This window comes from Jaculus jaculus, chromosome 4, assembly GCF_020740685.1.
Source record: "Jaculus jaculus isolate mJacJac1 chromosome 4, mJacJac1.mat.Y.cur, whole genome shotgun sequence".
NCBI lineage: Eukaryota > Metazoa > Chordata > Mammalia > Rodentia > Dipodidae > Jaculus > Jaculus jaculus.
Genome location: NC_059105.1, coordinates 145,975,288 through 145,999,450, shown reverse-complemented (window position 1 = coordinate 145,999,450; position 24,163 = coordinate 145,975,288). Strand labels below are relative to the sequence as shown.

The window sequence follows — 24,163 nt, the reverse complement described above, 5'->3', positions numbered from 1 at the left end:
TTTTTTTTTATTTTAAACTATTTTTATTTATTTATAAGAGAGAGAGAGGGAAAGAGCAAAACGAACCCCAGACGCACATGGCACTTTGTATGTATGACTTTGCATAAGTACTGAGTAAGAACCTGGGTAAGTACTAAACCCAGGCCATCAGTCTTTGTAAGCAAGCAGTTACAACCGTTAAGACATCTCCCTAACCCCCCTTTTTTCATTTTCTAAAAATGTATTGATAACTTCCATACACATACATAATGACCCCAGTCACAATACTCTCCTACTACCTTCCTTTGCTCCCTCTTCCACTGAACGTCCTCTTCTTCCTAACGAGTCTCTCTTCTGTTTTCATGTCATTTTCTTTGTCTTCCATCCTCCATGACAACGTGTTGATGAGGCCAATACTGTACAGGTCTTGTGCAAGTGACAACAGCTGCTATTAGCTCATGAATGTAACTTCCACTGTGTCTAGAAGCATCTCAAAGCACTCCTTCTTATCCTTTGGCCTGCCTTCTTTCCTTCCTTCCTCTTTCTTTCCTTCCTTCCTTCCTTCCTTCCTTCCTTCCTTCCTTCCTTCCTTCCTTCTTTCTTTCTTTCTTTCTTTCTTTTTTTCTTTCTTTCTTCTTTTTTATTAGGAACTTTGTATGGACACACCATATGTTGGTCCCATCATTTCCCTCCCCGCTGCCTCCACTCCACTGTGGGCCCTACTTAATGGGGTTGCTGGTGTTTACCCAGGGGTTGTGGGTTATAAGTTGTGAGAGCAGAGGTCAGTCACTGGCAGAAGGGGGTGGGGGCAGTGTGTCAATGCCTCTGGATATTCCCTTCCATCCTGTGGCTCTTAGTATCTTTCTGCCCCCTCTTCGACATCATTCACTGATCTGCGGTGGGTGTGATTTCAGTCTGCTTTAGTGTCGAGCTTGCAGCAGCTTCTGGATTTCTGCTTGGATCTGCTTTGAGTATCCCCAGTGTTTGCCTCCATCACCTTGGCGCATGCATGTTGTCAGGCTCGCCGTGGAAGCAGCAGCCTTTCTCATCTTGCAATTCCTCTTCGGTTTCGCCTGGTCCCTAGCTGCTGTGAGAGAGGTAGCTCATCTTCTGCCAAGGAATCAGCTATCTTTTCTAGTCTTGTTGATAGATTATGTTCTCAGTTCTTACTGCCTTCTGAAAAAGAACAGACTATTCAACAGACTGTGATCAGCAGAAGTTAAAGGGGATATGCATACTTAATTAAGAGAGATTTTGATGTATGTAGCCATTCTGTTGGCCAAGAACTAGTGGGAGCTTGTCATTAGTGTCCATAATCTTGGTCTCCATAGGATTCTGACTCGATTCCAAGTTCTAGCTATAGGTTTCTTTCCACTGAGCACATCTCTTAGCCAATCAGAAAGTCATTGGTTACCCACCAAGGCTGGGTGCCACCATTGCAGAGGTGTGTACAACTTGTCAGGCTGGTTGCTTTTGTATAGCAGTGTCTCCTGCTTATTCACAATGTAGTTGGTCAGTTTTCCCCAGCAGCTCAGGTAGCACTTTCCACGTCTATATGGGCTAGCCATCTGGGAACTGTTGTCCTTCCATACTCCAGACATATCTCTCAATGTTCTTTCAAAGTCGGCAACATGTGGTGTTTCTAGCAATATGGTCTTACTTTTTAACCTCAGGTGGCTAATCAAGTGCTTTGACTGAAGTCTGTTTTGCTTTGGGGACTGCGTAAATCTTTCTGTTCAACAGCTCACCGTGGGTTGTAACTTATTTTTGGTACTAGGAATTATAAGCCAGAGCCAAACCTTTTAGGGTTAGGCTTCATCCCACCCTCTCCAGGGCCATTCTCACCAGATGATTCCCCCCATACTTCTGTTGAGGGTTATATATTTTAGTCTACTATCCAGGAGAAAGGTTTCTATGGTACCATTTCATTTTGGATTTAGTTTTGTGTGTACCAACACCCACCTCCCTATTCCCCCAACCTCTTCAATTCCTACTGTCTGTTTCTTGAGTTGCCTGTCAGGTATGTCTGCAACTCAAGCTGTTCTGGATTAGAAACCACAGATGAGGTAGAATGTGTGGCATTTGCCTTTCTGTGTTTGTGTGAGTTCGCTTCGTATAATCTGTTCCAAGTCTGTCCATTATCCTACAAATTTCATTATATCATTTTTGCTTACTGCTGAGTAGAATTCAATTGTGTAAATGTATCACATCTTCATTATCCATTCCTCAAATGATGGACATCTGGGTTGATTCCAATTCTTAGCTATTGTGAATTAAGCAGCTATAAATATAGCTAAGCAAATATCTCTGCAGTGAAGAGTGGAGCCTTTAGGGCAGATGCCCAGTACAGGAATAGCTGTGTCAATTGGTAGCTCTATTTTCATCTTTTTCAGGTGTCTCTACACTGATTTCTGTAGTGGTTGTAAAAATTTGCATTCCCACCAGCAATGAATGAAGGTTCCTCTTTCCCCATATCCCAGCTAACATTTTTTTTTTTTTATGGATGACACTTTTTTAAAATTAATCACATATTTTGTATGGATACATCATGTGTTGGTACCATCTTTTCCCTCCTCCTTATTCCCATTCAGCAGGGGGCCCTCCTCAGTGGGGTTGCTGGTATTCCCCATGGGGTTGTGAGTTATGCATTATGGGAGCAGTAGGAAGTTATTGAGGGGAGGCAATGCCTCTGGGTATGATGTACTAATCTGTGGTTTTACAGTCTTTCCTCCCCCTCTTCTGCAACATTCCCTGAGCCTTGGTGGGTGTGTTTTAAGTCTACTTCAGGGATGAGCTCTTAGGAGCCTCAGATTTCTGCTTTGGTAAGTGTTGAATATCCTCAACATCTGTCTCTTTCACTCTGGCACTGATTGTTAGGTTCACTATGAGAGTGGGGTGTTAAAGTCACCCACCACCACAGTGTTTGGTGTTATCTGTGACCTTAGTTCTAATAGTGTTTGTTTGACGAATTTGGGAGCCCCCATGTTAGGTGCATATATGTTTAGGATTGTAATGTCCTCCTGTTGTAGTGTGCCCTTAATCAATATAAAGTGACCTTCCTTATCTTTTTTGACTAACTTCGGACTAAAGTCCACCCTGTCTGATATTAGGATAGCAACCCCTGCTTGTTTTCTAGGCCCATTTGCTTGAAACACCGTCTTCCAACCTTTCACCCTAAGATAATGTCTATCCTTTGTAGAAAGGTGAGTTTCTTGAAGACAACAAATTGCAGGATCCTGCTTTTTAACCCAGTCTGCAAATCTATGTCTTTTCGTTGGGGCATTGAGACCGTTGATATTAAGAGATATTATTGAAAGGTGTGTATTTATGTTTGCCATTTGTGTGTGTGTGTGTGTGTTACTTGTTCTACCTGTGCTCTCTTCTGTTAACTGGTATTTGAGTATGGCTGGTTTTTTCTAGGTTCCTTATATGTGTGCTTTTCCTTTTGTTCAGCATGGAGGATTCTATCAAGTATTTTCTGTAGAGCTGGTTTTGTCTTCAGATATTCCTTTAACCTGCTTTTGTCATGGAATGTCTTTATTTCTCCATCTATTTGGATGGATAACTTTGCAGGATAAAGTAACCTTGGTTGACAGTTGTTATCTTTCAGAACTTGGAATATATCACTCCAGGCCCTTCTGGCTTTAAAAGTTTGTGTTGAATAATCTGCTGTAATCCTGATGGGCTTGCTTTTGTAGGTAACTTGATTTTTCTCTCTAACTGCTTTCAATATTTTTTCTTTGGTTTGTGTGTTTGGAAGTTTGAGTATAATGTGGCGAGGAGAGTTTCTTTCTGGGTTTTGTCTGGCTGGGGTTCTAAAGGCTTCCTGTATCTGTATTGGCACCTCTTTCCCAATTTGGGGAAAATTTTCCTCTATGATTTTGTTGAAGATGCCTACTATGCCTCTGGAGTGGAATTCTTCTCCTTCTACTATGCCCTGAATTCTTATATTGGATCTTTTCATAGTGTCCCGAATATCTTGAAATTCCCACTCATACTTTTCTATAAGTTTGTCTTTCTCTTTGTTGGACTGCATTAGGTCTGCCACCTGATCTTCTAGCTTAGATATTCTGTCCTCTCCCTCATCCATCCTACTGGTGAGATTTTCTACAGAGTTTTTTATTTCATTAACTGTGTTCTTCATTGCTAGTAATTCTGACTGGTTTTTCTTTATTATTTCTATTTCTCTATTTATGTCTTGTATTGCCTTCTTTATTTCATTAAATTGGTGTCCTGCCTCTTCTTTGATTCCTTTGATTTCCTCTTTGATTTCTTCTTTGATTGTTTTCATGTGTTCTTTGACCTCTTTGAACATATTTATAATTATTCTTTTGAACTCTTTCTCAGGCATTTCCTCTAACTCTTTCTCACTGGAGGACATTTCTGATGCATTAATACTTTTAGGTGGATTTATACCGTCTTGCTTTTTAGTGTTTCTTGTGTTATAATGTATATATTTTTGCATCTTGGATTAAGTTAATGCTTGGATTTTCTAGCTAGCTGTGTATTCTTAGCTGTATCAATTGATTTGATGTAATATATTTTCAGGGTAGGACCTTAAGGTATTAGGTGTGGCTCTTAAGACTCTCAGAGTATCTACAAAGATGTTCTTAGGGGTTGAGTTTCCCTGCTATAGGAGTATTCAAGCAGGCTGAGTGGAATAATATACTGGTAGATTCTAAAATTTAGCTAAACACTGTACCCATTCCATCAAAAACAGCCCCGAGTATGTATGCAAGAGTAGTTATTATAATGACCAGATCCTCTATCAACAAAGAGGTTTAGATTTCTGGTCTGTTGAGGTATCCAAGTCAGCTTGTGACCAAGTGAGACCCTTCCCTGGTGCAATCTCAGTTACCTTGGGTGATTGTGGTCTCAGTCAAGTTGCTGCCTGGGTCGTCGGGCTGCTGTTCTGATTTCTGGAGCTGGGCACTTGCTTTTCCTACGGGGCAAACTGAGCCGCTGCTGCCGCCTCTGCAGCTGTTGTAGATGCCACCCCCGGATCCCCCACCGCTGCTGAAACTGCCGTTGCCGTGTCCACTGCTGCTGCTCACCCCGAAGCCGCTGCTGCGGGATCTGTCACCGCTGCCGCTCCTGGGTCCGCTGCTGCTGGGGCCACTGGTACCGGTGCTGGAGCTGCTGAAGTTGCTGCCGAATTCTGCTCCTGCTTGGGTCCCGCCGTCAGCCCAAGTTGGCGTGGCCGGGTCCCGGGCCGCTGCTGTGTTCGCTGGAGCTGGGTTCAGGCGGCGGCGGGGGAGGGGAGGGAGCCGCGGCTGCTCTGGTTGTATCGCTTCCCCACGTGTGCTTTTACCTCGCGGTCTGCTCCCCCCTCCGTTGCTCGCTGCCGCTCTCCCCTCACGTTTCCCGAGTTGCGGAGAGCGCGGTGTGAGGGGAAAATCCCGCACCTGGCTTGTCCTGCGGCTCGAGCCGAGAGTCCGGCGGTTTTCTGCCGCTCCGCGGTTGCGGCGGGTAGCCGAGCCGCCCCGGAGCCGCTGTTCCCGCCTGTGCAGGCTCTGGATGCTCTATAACTCTTCCACTTCTCCGCTGCCGCCTCAACTTCCTATACACCTCACTTTTTAGTAAAAGTGTGTATTTTGCTGAGTTTTTTTTTTGGTCTTTCCCCCCCCCAGGCTGCTTTGGCGTGGTACCTACGCCGCCATCTTAACCGGAAGTCCTCGTTAGGTTCACTATGGAAGCAGCATTCTTGCTCAACTCCCCAATTCCTCTGTGGTTTCAACTGGGCCTTGGCTAAAATGTGAGGGGTGGTTTATCTCTTTGGGTCTTTCTAACTTCTAAAAAAGACATATAGATTCTCTAAGGGATAGTGAAATTATCATAGGTTAAATAGGATAAGCATTATTTATTTAGGGAGATTCTGATCAATATAGCCTCTCTTTTAGCCAAAGACTAGTGGAAACTTGACATTGGAGAGCATAATCTTTTTCTCCATAGGATTCAGATCTGGTTTGCAGTTCTAGACATGGGTTCTTATCCACTGAATAGATCTCTTAGCCAATCAGAAATTAACTACCAAGGATGTGTGCTACCATTGCATTGGTGTGTACTTCTTTTCGGGCTGGTTGCTTCTGAGCAGTTTAGACAGCTGCTTGCTCACAACATTGTTGGCCACTTCCTCCAGTTGTAGCCCATGGAGTACATCTGGGGACTGGCTCTCTTCCAGAGTCTGGCCAGGTATCTCTGTGTTCTGTGTCTTGAGTAATAGGGTCCTACCTTTTACCTCATGTAGGTAATCAAGCTAGCCAACATTTATTGTCATTTGATTTTGATTGCCATCCTGACTGGAGTAGGTGGGATTTCATAATTGTTCTAATTGTCATTTCTCTGATGGTTAAGGATGTTGAATATTTTCTTAGTATTAGTTATTTGTATTTCTTCCTTTGAGAATTCTCTATTCAGTTTTCTGCCCCAATTTTTGAATGGATTGTTTGATTTTTTTATTGCTTAGTTTTTTAAAAAATTCTTGGTAGATTCTAGATATTAGACCTGTCAGTGGTGCAGCTGGTGGAGATTTTCTCCCTTTCTGTGGGTAGTCTGTTGGCTCTGTTTATGTTTTGTCTGTACAAAAGCTTTTTAACTTCATGCAATCCCATTGGTTGAGCGTTTAAGTTTCTCAGGGTGGCCTCAAACTCATAACAATCTTCCTACCTCTGCCTCCCAAGTGTGTAGTTTCATTTTTCTAATGTGGTTATTCAGTTTGTCCAGCACCATTTGTTGAAGATACTGTCTTTTCTCCAGTGTACATTGTAGGCTCCTTTGACAATGATTAAGTAATTGTAGTTACTTGAACTAAGGGTCAGTCTGTTCCATTGGTCTATGTCTGTTTTGATGCCAGAACCATGCCGGATTATTTTTATTTTTACTATGGTTTTATAGTATAGCTTTAGATTGGGCATGATAATACCTCCAAAGGTATTTTTCCTGAGGATACTTTTAGATATCTGAGGCCTGTTGTCATTCCATATGAATGAATTCAGGGGGTCTGAAAAGCTCATCAAAGAGCATCTCACTCCAAGGTGGAAGTTCTGTCACCTTCACTGATGAGCCCCGGCTGGTGCCACCCCTTCTTCCTATCCCAGCAGGGTCGGCCCTGCAGCCTGGAGGCACAGAAGTTTAGCCAGAGATAGTGATTTGTAAGTAGAGAGAAGCAGCAGAAATACCCAGTCATGCTCCAAACTGGAAAATGTGCTTCCCATTTTCCCCTATAGTATAATATTCATAATTTTCTTTCTTAAGAGCATTCCTCCTATGGGCCTCCAATATGTAATGGAGTGTTTAGGGTCCAGGAAGGTCCTTAAACCTTAAACCCTACGTTCTTTTTTTTTTTTTTTTTTTTTGTTTTGTTTTGTGAGGTAGGGTTTCACTCTAGCTCAGGCTGACCTGGAATTCACTATGTAGTCTTAGGGTAGCCTTAAACTCATGGTGATCCTCCTACCTTTGCCTCCCAAGTGCTGTGATTAAAGGCATGTACCACCATGCCTGGCCTCATTTCTAATTTTAATAAAAAAAATTGTATAAGAAAAGCTAAGAAGGATAAGTATTAAGTTATTATATTTATTGAGGGAAATGCAGAGCAAAGGAAAGGCAACCACATGGCTAGATCCCACATAAAGGGCCTGGGAAAAACTAGGAAAATAAAAGAAAAAAATATTTCAGAGAGCTCCTTCCATGTGGGGAGTTGGAGGGGATACAGAACTCATGTGGAGAGTAAGGGCTGGGGGTCTCCCCTTGGCTCAACCTTGCTTGCCCCAGGAAAAACTCACCCACAGCTGGTAGTGCCCAAGGGGTCAGCTCATCTTCTTGTTTATGCCATTTTCTGAAATAAAGACAAAAATTCTAATTATGACTGAAAAACAAAAGGAAGCAATCCCATATAGACATGAGTTTTGAACGCTTGATCCCCGGCTGGTGTAACTCCTCTAGTCAGTTGTGGAATCTTTAGGAGGGGAACCTAGCTGGAGGAGGTGGGCCACTGGGGGAATCTCTGGCTGATTCCTGGCAAGAGGTGAAAAGCCTTCACCACATGCTCATGCACCATGAAGGAAGCTTTCTCCCTTGACTTCCCTGCGTGAATGAAGCTATGAAATTGTCTGAAGCAGGGAGCTCAGGTAAATATTTCCTTCCTGAAATTGTTTCTGTCAGCTATTTCACAGTGATGCGACAGTATCTAGTAGAATCATTCATCAGTATTTCCCCCTTCCTGAGACATGGACTATTAAAACTGTTAGTTGGTGCTGTTTTGAAGGATTAAGTGATCAAATAAAATTGGAAAATCAAAGCTGAAGAGACATCTTAATTGTAGACCTTCTCTGAAACTTCAGTATTTTACTTTCCACTATGGGGACCCAGCATACTACCTGTCTGTAATTAATTAGACTACACTATGTGTGTGTGTGTGTGTTACCAGTTATGTTTGTGAAATGTAGCATTCTAGGAAACACAGTTGGAGAATAATGAAGAAGGTTATTAGACACTTTATGTTTGATAACATCCACAGGCAGCTTGACAACCAAAATAATATGGTAATAATTAGAAACCAGTCCACCACAGTACCAGTTAGATGCATCACCAGCACAGATTTCAAATGGTCTGCTCTGTCTATGCGTAGGTTAATTGAACTTTAATAAAACCCAGGTCTAAGTAACAGGGACTAAGTAAAAATAAAGGAATTGGAGAAGGGAACATTGGAACTAAGGATATCAAAGGGCAAGCATGTGATGGTAAGAGAAAGCACACACAATGCGTTATATAAATTATTCATATGACTTTTCATAACACTTTTGTAACACATATGACAGCGTTGTACAGTTGAGGACAGTGAGTCTGATAGATCTAGTGGTTCATTTATTATCACACATTCAGTTAAGCTGGTGACAGGTGTCAGCAGAGGTTCATGTAGAAATCCAACTCATAGTTATCCCTTACCCCTAAGAGGCAAATCAGAATCAGTTTACTACTTCAAAGCTATAATGCTTCTTTTCTTTATTTACCACCAGGATAGCAACTATTTCCTGATACTTTCAATGACTTATTTTTGTCATTCACCTCAGGAGGTTTTCCAAATTATCAATTAGTCACTGCCCACAGGGGTAAAGGCAAGCTCATATAGTGTTTTAGAGGCAGCTGTTGTTTTCAATTTGCTACCCGACATTAGAAGGACTTAGGGACCTTTGAAAACACTGCTATCTACTTTTCAGCCTCAGAAATTGGGGTTTAATTGTTCTGGGCTGTGGCATGGGCATTGAGATTTTAGCACTACTTAAGTGGTTCTTGCATGTAGCTGAGTTGCAAATGTTTAAGATGAACATGCACTTATTTCTATAAAGAAGGAAAAGTACCCTTGTTGCTTTTTATTTAGATTAATTACTTCTAAAGTGTAGCTGCTGAGTCAGAGAATTTTTTCAGGTGGAACATGAGCAAGTTAAAACATGCCATGTTTACCTATTTAAACGCTATTTGTGATCAACTGGGGTAGTATGGTGTAAAATATGTACTTATTTCACTAGTTAGGCTACTGAGTCATTCCTATTTAATCTGTCAAACTCATAAGTCTTGTAAAAAACAATGGTGATCTCACATTACAACCCAGCATAGATTTAATTATTCCACTAGAAAATCACATTATCAAAACAGCATGAAATATCAAATCAGTATCTTAAATTCTTTTACTAATGCATTTTTAATTTTTTAAACTTAGTATTTGTTTCCCTCATACTAACACTGCTGGAAGTCTCCTAAAGTGAAATTAAGTAAGATACTACTTTCTAGATGTCACTATAATAATTAACTTATTTAAATATGCAAAATAAAATGAAGAGAAGAATTTATTATTCTGGAAAAATATAATCTTTGTTTTAAAAGAAAATTCTGAAGTAACAGAAAAAACAATAACAACAGGCTTCAAACACAGAGCTCAAGTTGTCAATCTTTGGCAATAAATGGATGTAGGAAGCAAAAAAACAGTTAGATGTAATAGAACTGGCAAAACTTTGTTATGCCATAGCAATATAGTCTCTGTCTCATTGCATCTTCCAAACACGAGAGTCTAGGCACTTGTACAGTCCTATCCCAACCATATGGACAGAAGAATTATTTCAGATGTTTTGTATTAAATTCAGAGTACCTAATCAACCGAACCTACAGGAGTCCTAATATATGCTATTGTCTTCTTCACAATGCTGTTTTCAATGTGAGTGACTGATACATTGGCCTTGTGCAATTTTACACACAAAGAACACACACAAGTTAATTATTTTAGGGTATAGTATTAAGGAAATAAATTTGTACTTGGGCATATACTATTTGCAATACTAGAATTAACATGAAGAAATAGGTATCATAGAGAATATAGATCTAAAATTCTGGAGAAGATTAATAGCTGGAAAAGATTTGGATATCAAATACATGGAGATTGTGGTTGGAAAAGTAATATTGGATAAAATAAGGGAAGACTTGTGAAGTAAAAGGAACTTTAACATTTGACACTGTTTGAACACTTCCATTTCTAAGACAGATGGGACAACTAATTATGGAGAGAGAAAGGCAAAATGATGAAGTGAATACATCATGGAAATCAAAGAAAGAAAAACCTGTAAGGAGAAATCTTGATGTGCAGTGTCAACCACAGCAGAACCCTCTTAGAGTGAGGTATATGTAAAGAGACACCAGGCTTGGCTGTTAATCACTAGTTGTCTTCTTAGGGATGACTTTAACATCGTCAAGGCTGAGAGGAAGTCTAGGGCAGTTTATTGACTAAAGCATAGCTTGCTTATAGACAGTCATGTTTTTGGAATGCTTCCTATGGGTCATGCACTATTTGAGGGTTTTACATGTTTTAAAATGAGAATAGTCCTATTTGGAGACTCATATGTTCTCAAGGGCACACAAAAATAAAGGGAGAAAAAAGAATATCTCAAACACAGTAAAAATTTTATTTCTCTCTCAGCAAATGATACAACAAGTAAGCAATAAAACAGGCTATACAGGACCTAAACAATGCAGTTTTCCATTTTAGTCTATAATCTATAGAGCACTGAATAAGTGCTCCTCATGTTTGGAAGTTGAACAATGCAATTTCAAACAATCCCTGGGCCAAATAAGCAATTACCAAGGAAATTAAAAATGTGTTGAATTGAATGATAATTAAAAACACTAAATATCAAAATTCGTGGAGGTAGCTGAACAGTTTTTAGAGAAAAATTTCAAGCTTATTTCTATACATTACAAATTAATGGACTCAGATTATATCATTCTTTTTCCTTTTCATTTTTCAAGGTCAGGTCTTGCACAGGCTTACTTGGAATTCACTATGTAATCTCAGGGTTGTCCTAAATTCATGGCAATCCTCCTACCTCTGCCTTCCCAGTGCTGGGATTAAAGGAGTTCACCACCATGCCTGGCTTCATATTTTATCTTCGCAAAGAAGAGCAAACAAAGCCCAAGTAAATAGAAGGAAGTTAATATAGATAAAAGAAGACATCATGAACACTGAAAAACAAAACAGTATAAATGTATCAAAGTCCAAAAGAGATTCTCTGAGAAGATCCAGAAAAGATGAAATTCTAACTAGCTTGATCAAGAAAAATAAAAGATGAAACTAAAATAGCAGTATCAAATATGAAACATCAGTTTTCCATATAAATCATACAGATATTAAGAAAATAATGGGAGATTATTAGGAACCTAAATGCTAAAAATTTAAATAACAGATAAAATAAACAATTTCCTTGACAGACACAAATTACCATACTTTCCCCCCCAAATTCCCAAACAATACTGTAGTGGTTTGATTCAGGTGTCCCCATAAACTTAGATGTTCTAAATGCTAGGTTCCCAGCTGATGGAGATTTGGGAATTAACACTTCCTAGAGGCAGTGTATAGATGGGGGTGGGCTTGTGGGTATTATAGCCAGTGTCCCCTTGCCAGTGTTTGGCACACTGTTGCTATTGTCTACTTTATATTTGCCAGAGGATGATGTCCACCTCCTGCTCATGCCATCATTTTCTCCTGACATCAGAGAGTTTCCCTAAAGTCTGGAAGCCAAAATAAATCCCCCTTTTCCCCCCAAAGCTGCTCTTGGTTGGATGATTTCTGCCAGCAATGAGAACCTGACTGCAACAAACACACACACACATACACAAAATAGTTGGCTCAAAGTGAGAAGATGGTACAGTTCGGGGGACTGGACCCCTTAAGGTAAAAAAGGCATGAAAGTTTGCACTTGCTAGATATCAAAGATAATCTGACTTCTTATCTCTTGCCTAGTTCCCTAGACCTGTTTTTCTAAAAACAACCAGGACCCCTCCTCAGAGGGTAGTCTTTCATAGGACTTAAACATCAGGGTTGGACAAGTTCTGCCCCCAGAACTTGGTGTCAGGGCTAGCCTTTTCCTGAGACAGTTCCTAGCCCTAACCAACCAGCTATGCCTCTGGTTCACCTGACCCAGAAGACAGCCTACCACTAAATACCTTTGCAAGGGTGGGGCAGGCTCTCTGATGACTTGGGAACTTCCAGCCAGGAGGGCCCTTAGCCCTTACTCTCCACATGGGTTCTTTTATACCCTCTAGTTTCCCTCATGGCAGGGGCTCCTTGAATTTTCTTTTCTCTTTGCTTTCCATGCTTTTTTCTCTGGGCTATCCGTAGGCTCTCAAGCCATGTGGGTACCTTTACCTAGCTCAGTACTTCCCTCTGTAAATATAATTTAACAATTATCTTTCTCAGTCTTCTTTTTTATTTAATTCCTTGATTAATATTAGAAACAAACCAAGGGTTTGGGTTTCAAGGACTTCCCTGGATGCCTATCACCATAGCACCCCAGTAAAAAAGAGCTTTATATCAATGAAAATAGAGGAAGGACTAAATGGAAAGAAGAAAATAGTTCATTAGAGGGGGGAAAAGGACAAAAAAGATAATAGGAGGGGATTATAATCAAAATACATCATGTATGTATATTAAGATTGTCAATAAAAAGTTAAAGAAGTGGGCTGGAGAGATGGCTTAGCGGTTAAGCGCTTGCCTGTGAAGCCTAAGGACCCCGGTTCGAGGCTCGGTTCCCCAGGTCCCACGTTAGCCAGATGCACTAGGGGGCGCACACGTCTGGAGTTCGTTTGCAGAGGCTGGAAGCCCTGGCGCGCCCATTCTCTCTCTCCCTCTATCTGTCTTTCTCTCTGTGTCTGTCGCTCTCAAATAAATAAATAAAAATTTTAAAAAAAGTTAAAAAAAAAAGTTAAAGAAGTGCTGGAGAGATGGCTTAGTCTTTAAGGTGCTTGTCTGCAAAGCCTAACTACCCAGGTTTAATTCCCCAGAACCCACATAAAGCCAGAGGCACAGTGGCTTATGCATTTGGAGTTTGTTTTCAGAAGTTTGAGACCCTGGCATGCCCATTCTCTCTCTCTCTGTCCCTCTCTCCTTGCAAATAAAGGGCATGATGGAGAGTTGAGTTGCAAAGTAGCAAGTCGGGGGGTGGGGAGAGGGAATTACCATGGGTTATTGTCTATAATTATGGAAGTTGTCAATAAAAATTAATAAATAAAGTTAAAGAAAACAACCACTCAGAAAGAAGAGAAGTGACCTCTTTTAGTTGATGGACATCAAGTTTAGCCTTCTGCACTAGTAGCAAACAATTGGCAAAAGAAAATTTAAGAATTCATACCTAAGGACACTAAAAAACACAAAGTGCTTGGAAATTGATTTTACAAAATATATGCAGACCATCTGTTCTTATACAGAAGATGTGAAGAGAAAATTTTCAAAAGACCCCAAAAGTGTAGAGAAACCCTTTAGAAGACCGAGTAAAATTAAGGCATCAGTTATCCAAAATTTTATCTCTAGTTTCAAGATAGTCCTAGTCAGAATTTTTTAAGTGAATTGTTTTTAGAAATTGGCAAGATGACTCTAAAACTTATATGGAAGTATAAACCTACTTTTTTTTTTTTTTTTTTTTACAAAAGAACATAGCTTCAGAATATATAATCCTCTAATTCAAGACTTACACTGAAGTTGTAATGAAGAGAGTATGGTATTGATGAAAAAATAAATATGTAAATTACACCTTATAGATACATAATACATATATAAATCATTATTTTTATGTATCTAGAAATAAACTCATACTTATTCTTCACTTATTCTTTATTTAAAATATCTATTTGGAGAGAGAGTGTAAAAGAGAGACAGAGAGAAGAAAGAGAGAGAATGAGAATGAATATATGCTAACTTTATTCTCCGTTGGAGAATCTGTTTCTCTTTTACAGATAGATGCAGATCCTAAGGACAGAACCACCCTATCATACCTCAAAAGGGCCCCAGCTGAAACTAAGAATAATTGGCAAAACAAGCAAGGGTGCTGTTTTCTTGAACCGGGTACCAGCACAAGGGTGAAGAAGATCAGCACAGAGAACAATCAACTCCTACCAAATCAAATATCCAGAGACACAGAGGCTCCCAACACCTCATCACTAAAGCAGACCCAAAATGAACCCAACATGGCTCAGGGAAATTTTGCAGAAGAGGGGGTGGACAAAATGTCAGAGCCACATATTGGGTCATGATACACAGAGACATTTCTCCTACCCATGTCTGTGGGCTAACTCCACAATGCACGACCCATATACCTCAACAAGGAGGGACCAGGGGGAGGATGTAGGACATGGATAATGGTACCAACATGACTGCATTCACTGAGTACAAAACCAATTAATAAAAAAATTAAAATTACAAAAAAGAAAAGGATGACAAAATAGCATACAATAGCTAATACTAAAATGATGGGGCTAGGTGTGGTGGTGCAAACCTTTAATCCTAACACTTGGGAAGCAGAGGTAGGAGGATTGCTATGAGTTCAAGGTCATTCCAGGACTACAGAGTGAGTTCCAGAACAGCCTGGGCTAGAATGAGAACTTACTTTGGAAAAAAAAAAAAAAAAAGAACCCATAAAATAAAAAGATGGAACTCACCAAAGTATCACTGATAGAAGTATAAAAGTCAATCTCACTGGAAAACTATTTGGCACTTAGAAATCAAAGATGAAGTTGAGGAAGTGTTGCTTATTGTTTTATTTGTACAGTATGTTTGAGGCCCAGAGTTTGATCCATGTGCCTCACATGGCCCAGACTTTTAATTTCTAGGTTTTTACCAATAAGAAGTAAAAACTCATGTCCTCACAAAGCCATGTTTATGTCATGAATGTTAAATCTATTGCATTTGTAATAGTCTCAGGGTAGAAACAGCCTAGGTGTCTATCTATAGGTAAAAGGATAAACACACAATTGAATGTGTATATATTTATATACACACAATATATATAATACATATATACAATTACATACATACAATTGTGTGTATATATACACATTAGTATATAGAAGCAATAGATCCATGTAACAGTGTTGAATCTCAAAATCATTATCACTTTAAAGAAGACAGATACAACATGGGTCTTTTGCTGAGTATGGTGGTATATGCCTTTAATTTTAGCACTCTGGAGGCTGAGGTAGGAGCATCATCATGAGTTCAAGACCTGGGGTTACAGAGTAAAGTCCAGATTAGCCAGGATTAGAGTTAGACTCTGCTTTGAGAAAACAAAACAACAACAACAACAACAAAAAGAAATAAAAAAAATAAGATGGGTCTTTTGTTTCATAATATTTGTATAAAATGCCAACTAGTTAGGTGCCTCAGGCACACCAGTGGTTGACTGGGTTCAATGACATAGGGAAGGAAGGACTCCAGTACATCTTGAGGAATGTGGATTTTCATTCTGGTGGTTGTTTCAGTGGGTATAAAACCATTAACATTCAAAGAATTTTGTGCTCTAAATAATATCTATGTAAATTATTCTTCAATAAAGTAGGTAAGGGAAATCCCTTATCACACACATTGTTGTGGTTTGAATTGGGTGTCCCACATAAACTCATGTGATTTGAATGCTTGTTTCCCAGCAGGTGGCAATTTGGGAGGTGGAGCCTTGCTGGAAAAGTATGTTGTTGAGATAGGGTTTATGGATGTTATAGCTTAGTTCTCCCTTGACAGAATTTTGCTCACTCTCCTGCTGCTGATGCTGTGAGAAGGTAACTGCAACAGAAAATTGGTACCAGGAATGGAGTCATTGCTGTTAGAAAGATGACTGTGGCTTTTAGTCTTTTGGAACTGATTTGTGGGAGGAATGTAGAAGAATTTGAAACCTTGTTCTAAGAGATACTTCTTGTTCTAAGAGATGCTTTTCAGTGCTGAAGGCAGAGTTTGATGGACCAAATTTGGTCAGAGTTGAAAGACATAAATGCAGTAAGAACTATGGACTGATTGTGAGGCTTGACTTATGGAAGGGAAGAAAGAGTTTTTTCCAGACTGGTCTAGAAGCATTTTGTATGTGAGGCTTCCCACATCCTGAGAACTTGTGCAGTGTTGCATTGGGTAGAAATGGACTGGTATAAGCAGATGGATATGGCAAAGAAAGAACTGAAAGTTTTAGGCCAGAGACAACATCTGTTCATCTTCCATTGTTGTAGAGATCACATCCATTGAGATTGGGACAGTTGTTCCACATTGGGACAGCAGAAAGAATTTTGACTCTTTCAAAAGAAGGGGTACTGAATGCTGAAGGAGTATTCTGCTCTTCAAAGTTGGCTTTCTTCCCACCTGGATTAACAAATTTGGTAGTCCATTTGGTACTATGAGAGTATTATAAATGCAATAAAGAGAGGGTGGTTGAATTTGCAGCACAGCTTTTTTTTTTTTTTTTTTTTTTTTTTGGAAATGGCCATGGGCAATATGAGGTAGGGAGCTTGGAGTCCTTTTGTAAAGCCCCAATGGAGCCATGAGGATGAACTGTGCATTAAAGTGAAGAGTCCACAAGATCTTGTTTTGGTTCAGTCTTTCCTTGTAATGCCATTTTTTGCAGTGTGAATGTTTACCCTGTGACATTATATGGTTTTTGTTTTACAGCTCACAGTTCAGAGACCTTGGACTATGCAGATGTTTGAACATTGTTGAGACTGATAAAATGTATGGAAAAAGTTGGACTGAATGCATTTTACATCATAGATGGTCATTAGTTATTGAAAGGGCAGAATGTGGTGGCTTGAATTAGGTGTCACTGATAAATTTATCTGTTTTAAATTTTAAGCTCTCAGCTGGTGGAAATTTGGGAAGTAGAGCCTTGCTGGAGGAAGTGTGTAGTTAAGGGTGGGATCAGGGATGTGATAGTTAGTTCCCTTTTGCCAGAGTTCAGCTCACTCTTGCTGCTGTTGTCCACTGATGTTGGAAGGAGGTGATGTCCAGCCACTGCTCTACCATCTTTCCCTTGCCATCATGGAGCTTTCACTCAAGACTATAATACACAATAGACAACTTTCCTTTCATCAGCTACTTTTGTCTGTGCTTTATGCCAGCAAAAAGAAGGTAACTACAACACACACACACGCACACACGCATACGTGACCTTAGACAAAAAGGCAGAGGTAGCCACTGGCTAGAAAATCAATCCAGACAAATAACAGTGTAGATACAGCCAGAAAACCTAGAAAGACTGGAGATCTACAAGTATGATATAGAATGTGGTTCAAAACAACAATACAATTTAATAAGCTGTTTTCACTCCTTAAAATGTTTGTGTCAGTAATATGCTTTTGGTACAGAACATGGAAAGACCTGGCTGGAATCTGGAAGAGAGCCAGTCCCCAGACAGTTAGCTGGTTTAGTACCAGAAGGTGCTATATGAGCTACTGCGGGGAAATGGTCGATATTTGTCTGAGCAATTTGAGGTCTAAGCTACTCAGTAGCAAACAACCTGACGTGATGTTCACCCAGGTGCAATAGTGGCACACAGCCATGGTAGGTAACCAACTCTTCTTAGATGGTTAACAGATCCATTCAATGGAAAGGAACCCATAGCTAGAACTGGGAAACAAGTCAGAATCATATCTAAACAGTGAGTTCACTCTCCAATATTAAGCTCCCACCAATCTTGGGCTACAAGAGGGCCTACACCTATTAAATTCTCTCTAAACTAGCAATGGTTATTTAACTGGTACTGACTTCAGTCTCCATTGGAGAATCTGCTTTTGTTTTTCAAATGGACACAGAACCTGAGGAGAGAATCAGCCCATCTTACTTCACTAGGGTCCCAGCTAAAACCATACAGTAACTGGGGAAATGAAAAAGAGTGCTACTTTTTTGGTGAATCTAGTATCAGCCCAAGGGTGAAGGAGACAGACTCAGAGGACACTCAACTCCTACCAAACCAGAGATCCAGAGACACAGAGGCTCCCAAGATCTCATCATTGAAGTAGACTTACGAAGCCAACATGGCTCAGGGAAATTCATGGAAGAGGGTGGCGTAAAGAATGTTAGAGCCACAAGTTGGGACATTATGCACAAAGACATTGCCTTTTCCCCATAACTGATGGCTAACCCCACAATGCATGACCCACAATCGCCATGAGGATAACCAGAATCCCCAACAAGGAGGGTCCCATTGGACGTGGGGGGGGGAGGTGGCAAAGATGAGGGTAAGGATGGTAGCAACATGTGCTGTTTACACACTGAGTATGTCTGTAACTAATCAAAAAAGTTCATGTCAGAAATTTTTATTAATTTTTATTGTGATAGATGATGTAGGTAACTTACTTCTTTCCTTATCATCTAAACCCCACATTCCCTTTGCATTTATATTAATATTTAAAATGTTTTCTTTTTTTTTTTGGCTTTTAGTAAAAACCCGTAAATTTTCTTTTCACTTTAATTAACAAAAAGATGTTGTTTTCTCTCTACTATGTGAGATGAGGACACTTACACACCTATTGACCAATTAATTATGTTTGTATTATGTCTCAGAATTTCTGCTTTTCCATTTTTGAGCTTGATAGGATTTAAAAAAAATATTTTATTTATTTATTTATTTGACAGAGAAAGAGGAACAGAGAGAAAGAGAGAATGGGTGCACCAGGGCTTCCAGCCACTGCAAACGAACTCTAGATGTGTGTGGCCCCTTGTGTATCTGGCTAATGTGGGTCCTGGGGAATCAAACCTGGGTCCTTTGGCTTTGCAGGCAAACGTCTTAGCCACTAAGCCATTCCTCCAGCCCTTGATAGCATTTTAATTTTGCCCTTAAAAATCAATATATTTTTTAGATTAAGTTGATTCCAGTAGCTATAAGTCAAATACATAATTATGTTTTTGTAAATGTTTATTGTACAACCAATGAATCCTAATATTACATGTGTTTTTCTATTATTTTAAATCAGCTTTTGATTACCTTGGAACTTCATTTCTTGTTTTTTCTTGTATCATTTATTATATGATAATTATCCATTCAATCAAGCTTTCTATCTAGTCATTTTCTTCCCACAAATATACCTATTTATGATTCCTGCATCTACTTACATTTTTGGGCATGTTTGTTCTTTAATTTTGTTATAAATTGTTATTATGGAATTTCCAGTAATAGCTTTCAAGGGTTGGTTTTATGGTTTCTGAGAACCTGTAACTTCATGTTTCTTAGCTACTGCTTATTTTGATTGGAAACATAGTCAGATAGCTAAGAAAAATAACAAGCAGTTTTTAGATTTACTTGTATGGCTGGAAATAGAGTCATCTATTGGCATCTATAAGGGATTTGTTCCAGGTCAATGTGGTAATAAAATCTGCATGTGCTGAGGTTCTGTACATAAAATGAATGGTTACACATAACTTAATAACATCTCCAGTAACTCACAATGCTGGACAATACAAATGGTGGGCAATGATTTTACCCTATATTATTTAAGGAATAAGAATAAAAGAAAAAACCTATACCTGTTGCATACAGCTGCAATTTTAAAAATTGTTTTAAAATTAAAAACAAAATACTCTGTGGTTGTTGGCATCCTGGGCTGTGTAATGTGAAGAAAGGGCCAAATCTACAGCATAAGAAAGCATACATTAGGGAATACAAAGGACACAGGAGGTTCAGGTAGCTGCATCTCGAGCAGGTGACGAGGGTTCAGTAGAGAGGTGGTAGAAGTCATTACTTTCCACCGTCCCACCACTTACATTATGTTTTATTATCAATTTAAAAAGCAATTTTGGGGAATTAGCTCTTGTCCATCTATTGCTCCTTTTCAGAATTTTATCAGAAACTGTGTAAAGTGCACAATATATAAAAGAAATTGAGCAACATTTAAAATTTTTTATTTGAAAATGTTTCTAGCAATGGCAGCTACAAAGTATGAGTCTGCATTTCAAAAAAAGACAGTTATTTTAGAATATAAATCCATAAAAAGGGAAATTTAAGTAAAACTACAAAGGAATATAAGCCTACATCTCTTCTTCCCCATCTTTAGAATACTTCAGAAGCTATAATAAAGCTGTTGAAAATATTAATGGAATTGATGAGACTAGCATGCAATCCACTTCAATGTGCGATTGCTTTGTACTTGATGTTGAGTTGTTAGTGCGATCAAGGCTCCGTGCTGGATGACTTTGATAAAAATGACAGGAAAAGATGATAATGTGAATATGTGCATCCATTCCCCTTGTGCTCAGCAGTATTGGTAGTCTTACCAAGTTGGGGGACTGCTCCCTGGTCAGGGGATACAGTGAAGACAACGGACATGATTCGGTGTAGGGCTACTCAGGAAGAAAGTGAAATTAGGGGTATCATGAGGATCAGAAACATCAGCCGTCAAGAGTAGGTCAGTTATGAATGAAGAATGGTAAGGAAAGATGGCTTTCGACTTGCATGTGTGTCCAACTTTTTGACCTTGAGACATGATTCTAATCTACTAAATTTATGTTTGAGAACCACACAGTTAAGTTACAGCACAAAAATGTCATACTGTTGTAAGCTGTACTCATGGCTGTCCTTGGCCGGCTGTGGGTTCATGCAGCCTGTGGGCCTCTGGTAAGGTAAACCTAGTAGAGCACTAGCTTTTGGCAACAGTCTCCAGGATTTCAAACTGAAGTCATAGGAGAAGCCAAAGAAGCAGCAGAACTTGTGAGAGGAGTGGACAGAATTCACAGGGAAGCTGTCTCAGCTGTGCACCGTGAGCAAGCAGTGCTTTCTGATTTGAATTTGCAAGGACCCTATCAGGAAGCCTGATCAAAAGATTTACTTAAAATCTATGTTTGGCCCTTGAATTTTGTGTTCATAGACAGTAACAGTGAAGGGTGGTGTGTATGTACATGGTTCAGGAGGGGTGACAAGGATTTCAAGGAGTTTTGAAGTGATGGTGGGAAAGCCAAAGTCTGGAAGTGGCTAAAAGAAACAGTGTCAGTTGGTCGTTCTGGCTTCATGAAAGTGTTAGAGATGTGTGTGTCTTCCATTTGTAACTGGCCATGAAATAGTTTCATCATCCCAGTATCACTTCTTCCCTAAGTACCTATATATATAACGCACTTGGAGGGATTTGGCAGTCCTTCATAGAAAAGATCTTTATGAAGGACAACTTCCTTCCCATGAGCCGTGCAGCGGATGCATGCAGTTGCATCCTAAAATGACCTTCTTTTCTCAAGATGTAGACTCATGCTTTGAAGCTGCTATTAGTAACTGATTGAGCTGTCAGAGGTAGAGGCACTTAAGTGATGAATCATTCCCTAAGTAATTAGAATGGAATTATTTGTAGGGCAGTGTTAATAATGGTCCTATAAAGGATATTTAGTCTCCTTGGCAGCAAGATTAACTTCTGGTGTGTGTCTCTCTGTGTGTGTGTGTGTGAGTGTGTATACAAAAGTTTTTGTCTCTGAAGGACAAATACACATACATTTTTTTCTCTCAGGTTCAAAATTCTCTTTAAAAACTGTCATTTTTCCAAACCTAAGCTATGATGAGATCAACATCAATGGAATTTAAAGAGATGCATAGTTTGACTTGAAGCAGAATAGTTTATATAGCTAATCTGAGAATAAATGTATATTTCTCTTTATGGCCCTTAGTAAATTTGCTCAGAATAAAGTTTTGGAGTTTTAACAGCATTGAGAGCTTGATGTTGTAGCTTATTTAGTACTTCCAGGACCTAGCTTATATAACATAGCCATTGGTACTGCTATTGAAAAGCAGACAATATTCAAAATTAAAATCTTTACAGAATAGTCCCTAAATAGTAATATTAAAAGAAGAGTGTATAAAAAAAGGATAGTAGCTGCTAGGAGAATTGAAATATAATGTCATTAGATCCTTGTCCTACTTGGGACTTTCACCTTATGTGTACATGGATGTAATGAAGAAGATATTTAACAGGACAAATAAACACATTTTTGGATACAGCACAATGTCCTGGAGCCTCTTAATTCTACTGACCTCTCCTTTTAAGGAAGGATAGCCGCTTTTTGGTGTTTCGGGTACATTTAGTTCACAGAAAGTCTTATTGTCACCAACTAGGCTGTTTTGAAAATGGATCAGTTTAGCCAATCCTAATAAAGTAGTGAGAATATTCAGACTAAAATTTAACCTTAAAATTCAGAACATTTAATGTAGAAGGATACTCAGACTTATTTGTCTTTATTCTTCTAGGATGTTTGGATGTTTTATGTTTTTAACTGTTTTTTTTTTAAAGATCAACAAATATTAGTAATATCAGAAATCTTTTTCATTTTTTGACATAATTTTACTTATGTGTGATTTAATGAAATTATAAAATACTGGGTTTGAGCTTGGCAATGTTAAACTTTGCATTATTAAGCCAAATTTAAAGGAACATCATTATTACAATTTGAATTCATTAAAGAGAGATATTAATATTTCATTAATCGAGTCCAATGGTAATAATACCTATTGAAAAACATAATGATGGTGATATGTGTAAGATTTTTTTTAACAATTACTTGATATCAAGCATTTTAATTTTTACATTCAAATAATCTATAAATAATTCTAGGTTGTAGTTGTGAAGATTATTCTTCATTTTCAACTTGGCTAAATTTATTTTTTAAAAGTTATTTACTCAGTTATTTGCCAGGAGAGAAAGAATGAGAGAGAGGAAATAGGCATACGAAGACCTCTTGTCACTGCAAGCAAACTCCAGATAAGTGTGTCACTTTGTGCATCTGGCCTTATGTGGGTCCTGGGGAATCAAACCTGGGCTGTCAGGCTTTGGTAGCAAGTGCCTTTAACTGCTGTGCTCTCTCTCCAGTCCTTGACTGGATTTAGCATCACCTTTGAGACACACCTTTGGGCATATCTGTAAGGATTCTGGAGATGTTGAGAAGGGAAGACCCCCCTGAAGTGGCAAGCACAAAGCCCTGGACTGGCATGAACAAAAGAAAAGTACTGATTTCCTTTAACCTTACAATTATAAGTTAAAGTCTCAGAGGTTGGATTTACTTTCCATTTGTTAAATAAAGGAGACTCATTTTTATTTTTTGAATATTTTATTTATTTACTTAGAGAGAGAGAGAGAGAGAGAGAGAGAGGGAGAGAGAGAGAATGGGCACATCAGGGCCTCCAGCCAGTGCAAATGAACTCCAGACACATGTGCCACCTTGTACCTCTGGCTTACGTGGGTACTGGGGAATTGGACCTGGGTCCTTAGCCTTGGCAAACAAGCTCCTTAACTGCTAAACCACTTCTCCAGCCCCCTAATTTTAAAATTCTATCTAGCCCGGCATGGTGGCGCATGCCTTTAATCCTAGTACTCGGGAGGCAGAGGTAGGAGGATTGCTGTGAGTTCAAGGCCACCCTGAGACTACATAGTGAATTTCAGGTCAGCCTTGGCTAGAGGGAGGCCCTACCTTGAAAAACCAAAAATAAAAAAAAATATTCTATCGATATCTATGCTGTCTAAAGTATCGTCCTAAACTTTTTACACGTTGTACTCTAACATCTAACTTAAAAACAATTTGAGAGCAAAAGATGGCCATTCAGGATATTCCTTGAAAATAAAAGTCTCAAATTATTGCAGATGAATAATAAAGGGAAAATATGATGACATTGCTATTCTTTAAGCAAAAGTAATTATATAGGCTCAGATGTAGTTCAGTGGTAGAGAGGTTGTCTTGATTGTACAAAGCTCTAGGGTTGATCCTGAGCACCATGCAAAAGAAATAACACAGGTACCTCTTGAACTTTAATGGAAGCATGTCCTCATGCATCTGAAAACGTTTCAAATTGAAAATGTCTCTGAACACCTAACCTTCTGGATTATGTTGCTTAGCAACACAGTATACACTATAGAGCATTTATGTTCCTGTGAT

The 24,163-nt window shown here is 39.2% G+C and overlaps 1 protein-coding gene across 2 annotated transcripts in view; it reads right to left on the bottom strand.

The window, feature by feature from the left end:
• Htr1f (5-hydroxytryptamine receptor 1F) overlaps nt 1-24,163 on the bottom strand; it is a 182,262-nt gene that overhangs the window by 18,117 nt on the left and 139,982 nt on the right. For both annotated transcript variants that reach the window (XM_045148053.1, XM_004663300.2), the window contains exon 2: nt 7,761-7,813. The gene's annotated coding sequence lies outside the window, so the exon portion shown is untranslated. The remainder of the gene's footprint in view (nt 1-7,760; nt 7,814-24,163) is intronic.